An 11,432-nucleotide genomic window follows, 5' to 3' on the forward strand; every position below is an offset into this window, starting at 1 on the left:
GTTTGAATAGTCATTATTTCGGATGTTGATATCCCATATACACAATCAAAACATTTTACTTTCATTCATCTTTGAGTTGTTATTAATCTTATTTTTTTCAATAATGAAAACCCATTTTTCTTATTCTTTACTAAATGTACATCCCTTGAATGAATCAAAGAAATGTATCATATTTGTCATAAATTAGAATAATGGTAAATAAATGAATAACATTGTTCATAAAGATTTTTCATTCTTTAGAAAGAAATCTAAGATGAAAAAGTGAAAGAAACCTAATAAGGTGATTTGAAAAGGGCAAATGAAATGACTCATTGATGAATACAATATTGGGTTGGTCAACATAACCTGTAAGTTGGACCAGATGAAGAAAATAACATGGATCGAAAGATGGGATGTGTTTTGAGATTATTAATATCGAAAAGTTGAAAAAGAATATGTGAACTGGTAGAGTCTTGAGAACTTTGCTACCACAATTATAATTTTATGACATTGATTTAGTAACATCTGCATTACATGCATTATGTTAAATTCATGATAATCCTATTTGCATCATGATTGCGACATGCATGTGTAGCACATTTGAATCATTTTATAACATTTGCATTTGCATCATTTAGTAAGAATCTAAAATATTGCTTTTAGAAGGCATTTGCATTATTAGCATGACGTTTGTTTTTGTTGGGAAAAGACATTTGACTTTTGATTTCTCGAAAAAGAAACATCTTTCATTTTTGGACAAGGAAAAATTTTTAAACTTCTAAAGTTCTAGAGCTTTTGTTTAAAGGAGCTTTTTTGAATGTGAATTCCAAAATTTTTTGAATGAGAATATTTGAATTCTAGAGGTGACCCTTGAAATTTTTTATGTGAATCTATGAATTTGTTTATCTGAAACTTTAAATTTTTGGAATGTAAATTTTTAATTACAATTTGCAAATCTTTACAATGATGAAAATTCTTGCAAACTTGAAACTCTTATGAAACTTAGAATTCTTGCAAATTTTACAAATTTTGCAATCTTTGCAAATTTTTTACGAAACTTGGAGTATTGGGATCTTTCAACTTTTGTTATGCAACCTTGAAAATCTTTAAATTTTCAAATTGTGAATATTTGGATTTCAGGTTAAAAAAATTTGAATTTTATTTTTCAGACCTGCGATTCAATCTCGATCACTCATTTTGATCTCGGCTCATTCTAAATCTTTTTATTTTTAGCCTTACAGTTCAATCCCAATCTCTCATTTCGATCTTGACTCAGTCCAAATCATTTTATTTTTAGACCTGTGGTTCAATCTTGATCACTCATTTCAATCTCAACTCGATCCAGATAATTTTTATTTTTTGACTCACGGTTGGATCTCGATCATTCAGTTTTGATTTCAGCTCAGTCCAAATCATTTTATTTGTTTGATTCATAATTCAGTCCCGATCATTTATCCCTAGTCTTGTTTAATCCATATCATTTTAATTTTTTAACTTGCGGCTCGATCTTAGTCGTCTTCATCATCGTATTTTGACACACCTCGATTTTTTTTACTTTGACATAGTTAAGCTATTCTCACATCCTGATTCGACTTCAGCTTCTAGGCCCAGACAGAACGATTGTTTAGATTTTTGCATCATTCTTGTTTCACAAGGATTTATAAAGAGGGGCAGCGATAGACACCCTTTTTATTGCGGTGTGATCAATTTTTTGAATCGGGTCTTTTCGGGATCATTGAGTATTTACTATTATTATTATTATTATTATTATTATTATTATTATTATTATTATTATTATTATTGTTATTATTATTATTAAAAAAAGGTAAAAATCTTAAGAACGAAATCAAGGATCTTTGAAATCAATTTGGAAATCTTATTTGCATGAAATTGAAAATAAAATCAAGGCATTGATCAAAATCTTTTTTGAAACCTAATTTCAAAGGATTAAACTAGAGATTGAAAGTGAATTAATGCTTGCAAAATTGAAGGGAGTTAAATCCCTTTATAAACTGGAATCGATCAACACATATGGGGCTTTGGATTTGTCCTAGGTTACTTTCTTTTGGATTCGTATTGTTTAAATATTTTTTTAGTGATTACATGAAGTTTTTTGGATTTTGGTTATGGAGTCTTGGTTTTTCTAGGTTTGGTTTGTTTTCTAGGAACCCAATTTGAGTTTCTAGGTTTGATTCCCCTTTTTGTGGGCTTGTGAGATTTTTGTTGGAATGTTCTATTGGCTCTGAGATCTTCTGGTTTAAATTTGAAAGAAACTGAGTTTTTTTGAAAAAAAAAAATTAGATTTTTCTAGGTTTAGGATGAATTTTTCAGCGGGATTTGAATTTTCAGGTAAGATTCACGGTAGTCAAATTTTGGGTTCATTTGGTTTCTGGAAAAACTTGAAGTTTCTTGTAACCATTTGAATTCATAGCACCAAAAACTAGGATTTTTTATCAGAGTCTGGGATACTTTGAAGTTTTTGGTAGGGGGTTAGAGAGAGGTCAAAGAAATCTTTTTAGAAAGAAAAGGGAATAGGCTAGCTTTTGAGGAAAGAAACAAAATTTTGGTTTTTATATGACATCAAAATGACAATGTTTTGAACAACCTTAACCCTCGTGTGAACCTGCTGACCTACACATGACCCATCTGATTGTAGGTTTTTCTTTTTCTTTTTTCATTTTATTTTTCATTTACATTTTTATTTATTTTATTTTTTCTTATTTTCTATTTCATTTTATTTGTTTTATTTTTTATTTTTATTTTTTAATTTCATTTATTATCATTAGTATTAATTTCTTTTAAATATTTATATAAATTTCATTTTTTTCTAAACAATAACAATAAAAAATATAATAAAAATTGTTTCTAAATAGAATTCATAAATCTTATCAAATTATTGGAGGTTTCTTCATGAATTTTATAAATTTTACCAAATTATTAGAGAATCTCATAAATCAATTTTCATATAAAAAAGTGTTAATACAATATTTTGTATTTTATTCTACCAAATTATTAGAGGATTTACATCTTAAATCTTACTAAACTATTGGAATATTTAATATATTTTCTAAAAAAGTAAATTTATAATAAAATCTCACTAAACTATTAGGAGATCTGCATTAAAATAAATCTTACCAAACTATTGAAAGGTTTTACTGATTATTTCTTTAACTAAAATTTAAATGAATCCAACGATGGAGCCTTTTTAGGATGAGACACTAGTTTCTATAAATACTCTTAAGGTAAAAGAATTATCTTAAATTACTACCAAACTATTGACGTAATTTTAAGATCAATTTTTAATATTAAATATTTTGGTAAATTATAAACATGTTTAAGACTTGGATAATTTGAAATAAAATTGGTACCATCTCTTGGATAGGCACTATGAGGGTACTATAACCTTCTTTATGCATAACCGTACTCCTGAATCTAAATATGATTTTGTGGACTAACATATACTATTTAAAGATACCGAAGTCAATCTTAGGAGTCATTTTTAAATAAGACAAATTCGATCAGGTGACTAATCACACCTATACTAAAAAAGATTGATGGCAACTCTTTTAAGTTTATGTTTAGCGGTAGGTCTATGGATCTATCCATTTTGGTGATGGAAATGGTTTTGTTCATGGTAATAAAAATTATTAATAGTGTCTATGATGAAATAGATTCATAATAAGTATTTATGAATTGACATAAAAAATCTTAAAAAGAGACTATAGAAGCATGATTATATTTGAAATCTGCTCATTGATGTAAACTCTTATATTAAGTTAAATGATAAAAGTTTTAGAACTTTTATAGAAATATTAAGATATTTGCTAGTTATCTTTCACCAATGGTAGATTTAGAAGCCTCCTATTTAAAAAAGAACTACCAAAGAGTGAAAAGATAAATGAAATGACAACTTAATTAAGTATATATGATATCTTGACAATTGAATGAGATATTCTTTAATAAAATAATACATACTTGCACATGGTAGGGTGATAAGAATCAAAAGAAATAAAAAACTATCACCATAGTGTTGTAAGAATTTAGTATAATTTTATGAGCAAATTATACAAGCTAATGCGTTTAGACACTTATTAAAGTAAAATCATAAAAAAAAGTCCCTACAAATCTTAAAAAGACTAAAATTGTTTGGTTTATTCATTGAGTTTATCTAATTGTACTATAAATATTATTATATTAAAGATGTATAAAAATATAGAAATAGAATGGTTGAAATTTATGATTATAGAGTTGTGGCTATAACTAAAACCTACTACTTCTTAAAATGATAAGAATGAGCCAACAATGTCTGGAGCATATAAATGATATGCAAAATGAAAACCTTGGACATATTAGCCTGAAGTGATTATATTAGAGATTTAATCTCACGTGAAGGTAATTTTCATAAAAGAAAATTGAATTTCAAGATATTTGGTTAGTAGTACTACAAGTAGAATAGATTTAAATCCTTACTATTAGATATGGTTAATTATGGCTACCATATGTGTAGATATGATGGACTAGGTCTTTCGGATCAGTATTACCTTCGTAATGTCCAAATATTGGGTTATTGTCTTCATTTTTTTGGCTTACGATTGTATCTTTAACAACTTCAATGTCTATTTTTTGACCCAAACTACTAGTAGTTGCCTTCTGATCATCATTTAAGGGCTTAGGGTCTAGCCAGTTGAACCTCTGTCCAGCTTCAAGAGTTGCCAATAGCATCACTAGGGCAAAAATGATTATTACTAAGTTTTTCATGACCATCAAAAACTACTAAATGACCCTTAAAATTAAATAATTAATTTCAATGTAAACATTATTTGATATATAACAATTTACTAGCTATAGGTAGGGTTAAAGAAATTTCTCGTACCCAAAAAAAAAAAAAAAACTATCTTCTAGGTAGGATATGGATCCCTAGAAAGAGTAATATTTGAAAGTAGCTTAATCTCGGAGAAAAAAAGATGAGGTGGAAACCCCTCAGAAGATGACTAAATGTCCAAAAAAATTGATTAAAGGGGAAAAGTATAAGTGGCAGGAGCTAAAGGAGATCAAACCCAAAAAGGAGAAACAATCGAAGTGGAAAGAAGGTTGACCATAGAATATGGACCGACTTGAAAGATAGAGAAAGCAGGTGGATGTTGAAGTTTGAAGTCGATCTGAGTACACAACTTTTCTGTGTTCAAAACTCACTCGCCTCTTACTTGAGTATTCTCTTCATTACGTCGCTACCTTTCTTCGAACATTGGGTTGAACTAATAAGCCGTCTTTACATAGTTACAGCTCCTAACAATATGGAGGATCAGGTCGTCATCACACTACCTTCACTGACCTCCCATTTGCTCTATCCTATAACTTTTAACCTCTCTAAAACTCATACTAGAGGACATGATTAAAAATACGTAGCGAAGTGAGTGTAAAAAAAACTTTAAAAGCTAAAAGGCTGTTGAGATAAAAAATTTTAGGTCGAATTGAGAGTAAAGAAAGCAAGAGGCGAAAATTGAAGCCCTACTAGCCCTTTATATAAATGCGTTGCAGACCAAATAGATGATACGTTCCATGCCACATGTTGGAGCATAGACGAAAAGACGTCTTTTCATCTTTTTACTTTAAATTTTTTTGTTTAAACCACCTCTTTTCTCATTTAATGTTATCAGACTGACCTAACTGGATGAACCACAAGTCAAACCATCTAAACCAAACAATCGTTAAGAGTAAACCGAAAGCCCGATTCACCTCTAAGGTCCAAAATAGAGGCTCAAAGTCTAAATTTTTGAAAGAAAATACAAGTCCCACTATGGCTAGACGAGCTCCTGTATTAATCTCGAATTATCCTATACAATTATCACCTTAGCAATCTTTAAATTGATTATGCACTTAATCTAAAGCACACGCGCGAGATCGAATAACTGTCAGGTCAGATTGTGGTTCAAAGCTAGTCATCATCCAAAATCAACCTCCCCTTACAACGTTGGCCTTAGACGAACCAAGTTGCCAATCTGTTCCTTCAGTCAATCTGTCATACACCGGAGATGTCAATAATAAATTTAGCCATCTAATACTTAGACCGCTTGATTGAGAGATAGAGTGTTAGGGACATTTGATGATAAAAAAGATATATGATATTTTCTCATTTCAAAGCCTTCTGTGTCAACCTGACATGATCAATATCACCTCAACTCAGTCCTATCATAATTGTTCCCTTACAATCCCCCTTAGCTTACCTATAACTATGAAGACTCAAGCACTATGAAGACTCAAGCACCATGAAGGCAGGTTAATCTCATTGACTTCTCTCTCTCATTCTTACTTTTTTACTGATCTAATCTTTACTAACTTATGCGTTATAGTGCAAATACAAGAAACGTCCTTTACCTTTACCTCTAATTGTTCTTTTTTTTTGCACTCACAAAAATACCCTCTGGTCAGAGCTCGACACTAACATAAGTTAAAAGAGAAAAACAATTAAACATATATTCAAATGGAAGCTTAAAATCGAGTAACTACATTTTTAACATTTTGAATTATAGTAAATTTTCTAAAGAAACAAACAGAGAGTTAAGGCTTTTGAGATTAAAAAATAATGTTACCATTAATTCGATCTACCCTTTATTAGCTCTTTTCACAAAAGTTAGGGATGATAATAATTGAAATGGATTAGTTCATTTTTTTTTTCAATAAAACATAAAATTTTAAAATATAATTAGAATTTAATCAAAATTTTATATTTTTTAATTTGAATTAAATTTTATTAATTTGATATATCAATTTTTAAATTTAAATTTTTATTTTTATATATTATTTTAATTTAATTTTTAATATATCTAAATAGATTTAAATTTAAAAATAATTCTTTTTATTTTATAAAAATTTTAAAAAATATAAAAATTAATAAAAATATATAATTAGAGATTTATTTTTTTAATTTTTAATTTTTTATTCAAAATTCAATTTAAGTTTAATATATATTTAATATTTTAAATTAATTTAAATAAAAAAATTAATCCGAATAAAATAAACTAAGATTTTAAATGAATTTTCAATTTTCAAAATATTTTTCTCACTCCTAACTAAAGTCTCCTTGAAAAGAAAGATCTGAAGAGCCAATTTCTCGTTAAGCAGCGCTCTTTTTAAGAGATCCACGTCGGTCGTTGATATCAACGTCTCGTAATCATCGATCTGCTCCGTTCACCACTCTCCTCGTCTCCCGCACCCGACGCCATCCGATCTCTTTCTCTTTCTCTCTTTACGTTTCTGAATCAATTTAAAAATGATACTTAAAAGAAGGATTTTTGGGAGAAAAAATGAAAAATCGAATTGGCGGCTAAAGCAAACACCCAAAAAAAAATCCGGTGTTTCCAAGATGAGACAAATCACAAGTTTGTGCGTGAATCTAACACCATTGAATGACCTGATTAAAAAGGGCGACTCTGAAGGCATTTGATTCACGCACAAACTGGAGATGTGTCCCATATGCTAATAACCAAAGGAGAAAAGAAGGGAAAAGATTTCGAAATATGGAAATGTTGATGGGAATTATTTGAAACGTTTGCCTTTGCCTTTTATAGACGGGAAATGGTCAGATGCAGCAGGAATCGTTCCTGATTGGACCACGTACGAAATTAAATACGGTCCACGTTGATAAAGCTGCCCTCCTTTATGGATGAATGACATGTGTCCGATTGATATATTGGGTTAATGACATGTGTCCAATTAATTTTTATGGGCAATATTAAAGCACGTGTCTGTTTGATATTTCTTTATTTTTTAATAAGTGACGTGTTCTAGAAAAAAAAAACAACAGTAAGTTTTTTTTACATAACTTAATTTAAAATATGATATAAATATACTATATAAATATAATATGAAATAAAAAAATAAATGTGATATAATTTAAGATTTTAATAATTATTATATATGTATTTAAAAATAAAAAATAAATTATATAATTTTACATTAACATAAATTATAATATATAATATTAATTATAAATATAATATAAATACATAAATTTTAATATTTCATATGATATAAATTACTAAATTACTAAATTTTTTTTTCAATAAAAAAAAAATACAATGATTAATGAAAATCATGGTTTTTTTTTCTCTCCTATATTTACCTAAAAATTGACTAGCAATAAATATGCATATATGTGAGATTTTTTTATGGAGATGAATATTAAGATTCCAGTGAGTTGATGTTTTTATTATTTATTATTTTTTATTTTTTATGCTTTTTTTTTTTACTTTTTATATTGCTTTTTCCAAAAATATATATAAACTATACCGCACTTTTTTTTTTTTGAAATAAAACTATACCAAACTTAAATTAATCAAATTTAGAATAATGAGTATTTGAAAAAAGAAAATAATATTATATTTTAAATAAAGTGTTTAATTGCAGTATACGTTTGCTTTTGATTTATGTTTTTCTTGGGCTTTAAGTTGAACCATTAGGACGAAACCTTTCGGCGGAAGAAATGGACTATGAATTTGCCCAATATTTTCTTATGACTTTTGGGCCATAACTTTTAAGCCATTGACAAACAACAACACAATCGTAGAACCTTGAAAGATTGTACAAGAAAAAAACTATAAATATTAATATTTAAATCTTAAATATGTTGAATATTATATTTAAATCGAAAATATGTTGAATATTATATATTTAAAAGTGGTTGCATAAATTAACTTACTTAGATCTTGTATTGAAGCAAAAATATTAATCACCTCTTTATCTTTTAGTTTAGTTAGTAATTATTAAGAATGTCTACTAATTAATGAATAACTTAGAGTACGTATTTACTGAAATATTATTCATAAAACTAATGAGATTTTATAACAACATTAATCTTAGTGTAGAATTAATATCTTGATTTCTTAAAAAAAAAAAAAACTAGATATGAATGAGACTTTAAAAGTAAAATTTGTGAATCTTTAAACGATGTTCAAACACATTAATTTTATTTGTTTTTAAAATTAATATTTTAAATTAATTATTATTTATGAATTGAAAAGTAATTAAGATCATTCATTCATGATTCTACTGATCATTCCACTAAAATAAAATAAAAAATGTAATATTAAACAAAACTAATTTCAAACTTCGCATTGTATATGATAAGTGTGCATATGCATATATATTTATCCATTTCTTCCATTTACTATAATTTATATAGTATCTATATAGTATATGCAATATTTATAATGATTGTAAAAAAAATGAATAATTTATAAGTAACTCATAAACAAATAAGAGTTACAAGTATATAAACAAATTGAATAGAGATATATACACATGCAAACGTGCAAACATGCACAACTAGTATGTAATTAAGCACATATGTACATACATACGTATACACATAAAACTCACATTTCACGAAACTATAAATCTAAGTCAAAATAAATTGCAATAGACTAGGCACAGCACTTTGGGGTTGAATTTAGGATGCTTTCTATAATTACTTACTAGATTCACACTAACTATAATTATGTGTTGCTGCCCCCAAATGAGAGTTAATCCACTTCCTAATGGGATATATATTAAGCTATGTTTATCATTGGTTTATATTGGTAGGCATAGCTAGGTTTGAGGAAAATGGGCATATAAGAATATTTGAGAGATTGGGAAAGAGAGGGTAAGTGGTTGAATGGGGAGAAAGCTTTGTGGCAAACAATTAGCGAGAAAGAAGCAAAAGTTTAGTTCAATTGAATTATGTAATCAGCTTAATAGGTAGCATCCAACTTCTATAATAAAAAACAATCGACGAGAAAGTCAGTATAGTAAAAAAGCCACAGATAATCAAACATATATGCTTACTAAAATTTTCAAAGTCTTTTATGCTATTTTATTTATTCCCAAGTGAGTTTTTGATTTGGAATATTAGTTTCAGAAATTTATGAAAACCAAAGGATAAAAAACTTCTGGTTTTGAAACCAAATAGAAAAATTTTCACTCACCAAACCAAAATAAGCGGTTTGATTTGCCGACTTAATCAAACAACAAATAATGCTCAGCCCTTGAATTCATTATTTGGATTTGACTTCTTTTAATTACAAATTGTAAGAAAGTGCAGTTATTATATAAAATGTCTTTATAAATTTGAAGAGTGCATGAGGGATCCATGAATTTCAAATTCACTACTAGTACAAATTCGACAATAAAAGTCATATTACAAAGAAATTGATAATAATCTATAGCCAAGCGCATTTATAAGGCAAACTGTAGTTAGGGTTTTTGTCTGCTCTGTCTGTGTCCAAAAAAAAGGTTTGCCGACTAATCCAAATATAGGAAACTCCATTTTAGCTAGCAAAATCACTAATATAGCAAAGTATAAACAAGCAGGATACGGCCAGGCCTAGCTAGCTCGGTCTTTTATTCCATGGAAACTAAATATGTAGAAGCCACGGACACATACATACATACATATATATATATGTATGTATAACTTCAACACACTTCTTTTACACAGTGATTCTCTTATGGAAAACATTAACATGTTCATATATGTAATATATGCTTTAAGGGTTTATTCTAACATGTCGATTTCCACTTTTATTCTCAGGCACGCCATATTTACGTACTAGAGCTCTCTCCATATCGATATCGGTTTCTGACCTTTCAAACCAAGCTGTATAGCATAGCATGGCTAGCTCGGCTTCAAGGCTTGCCAGGTTTGGAATCCTTTAGAGGAACAAGACGCGGAGCGTAAGGGTTCGTTTTGTTTGTATAGTAATGGTGGGTGGTTTGACTACTGGACAAATCATTTTCTTCCTGGGAATCGAGTAGGCCTACAGCAGAATTATCTTCTGCGGTTCTTCCTGTTGCTACACCCCTGTTTGCAGTTGGATTTTTATCATCTTTAGCTCCAACATCGGCCTTTCGACCCAGCTGGTGATCCTTCTCCATGGCCAGCCGTTTTCCATCAGCTTCCAGGGTTGCCAAAAGCAAGGCCATAGCAAAAAACGTCATTGCCAAGTTCTTCATCGTCGAAACCTCTAACCCTGGAATGAAATATTATAATTTCAGATCAGTACATATATAGATGAACTATGTTTTTATTCTACAAGAATTAAAATTAGATTTTGAGATTATATAGAAATATTATATATAAATTTTCTTATAACAAAATTAAAGAGAAAGTATAAAAACAAAACTAGGGTTATGGAAAGTTGTACCAAATTCAACTGGGAGGAAATATTGTGTGATGAAGCGAGAAACAAGGGCTAGGGTTTTTATAGCCCTAGCTGGCTCGCTGTTTAAGGTTTAATGTGAATCATCAAGATAGGATCGCTGGTGGGAGAGGTGGGGCTATCACCTTGTTGCAAAACCATTGGCTATGGATATGGCCAATAATCTCAAAAATATAAACTATAAGAGTTTATATTTGACACATTATCAATATATATATTTTATATATTTTTAATGAATCAAATTATGATAATTTA

Source organism: Durio zibethinus, chromosome 22 (genome assembly GCF_047325235.1).
Source record: "Durio zibethinus cultivar Kanyao isolate XHJ-2024 chromosome 22, ASM4732523v1, whole genome shotgun sequence".
Lineage (NCBI taxonomy): Eukaryota > Viridiplantae > Streptophyta > Magnoliopsida > Malvales > Malvaceae > Durio > Durio zibethinus.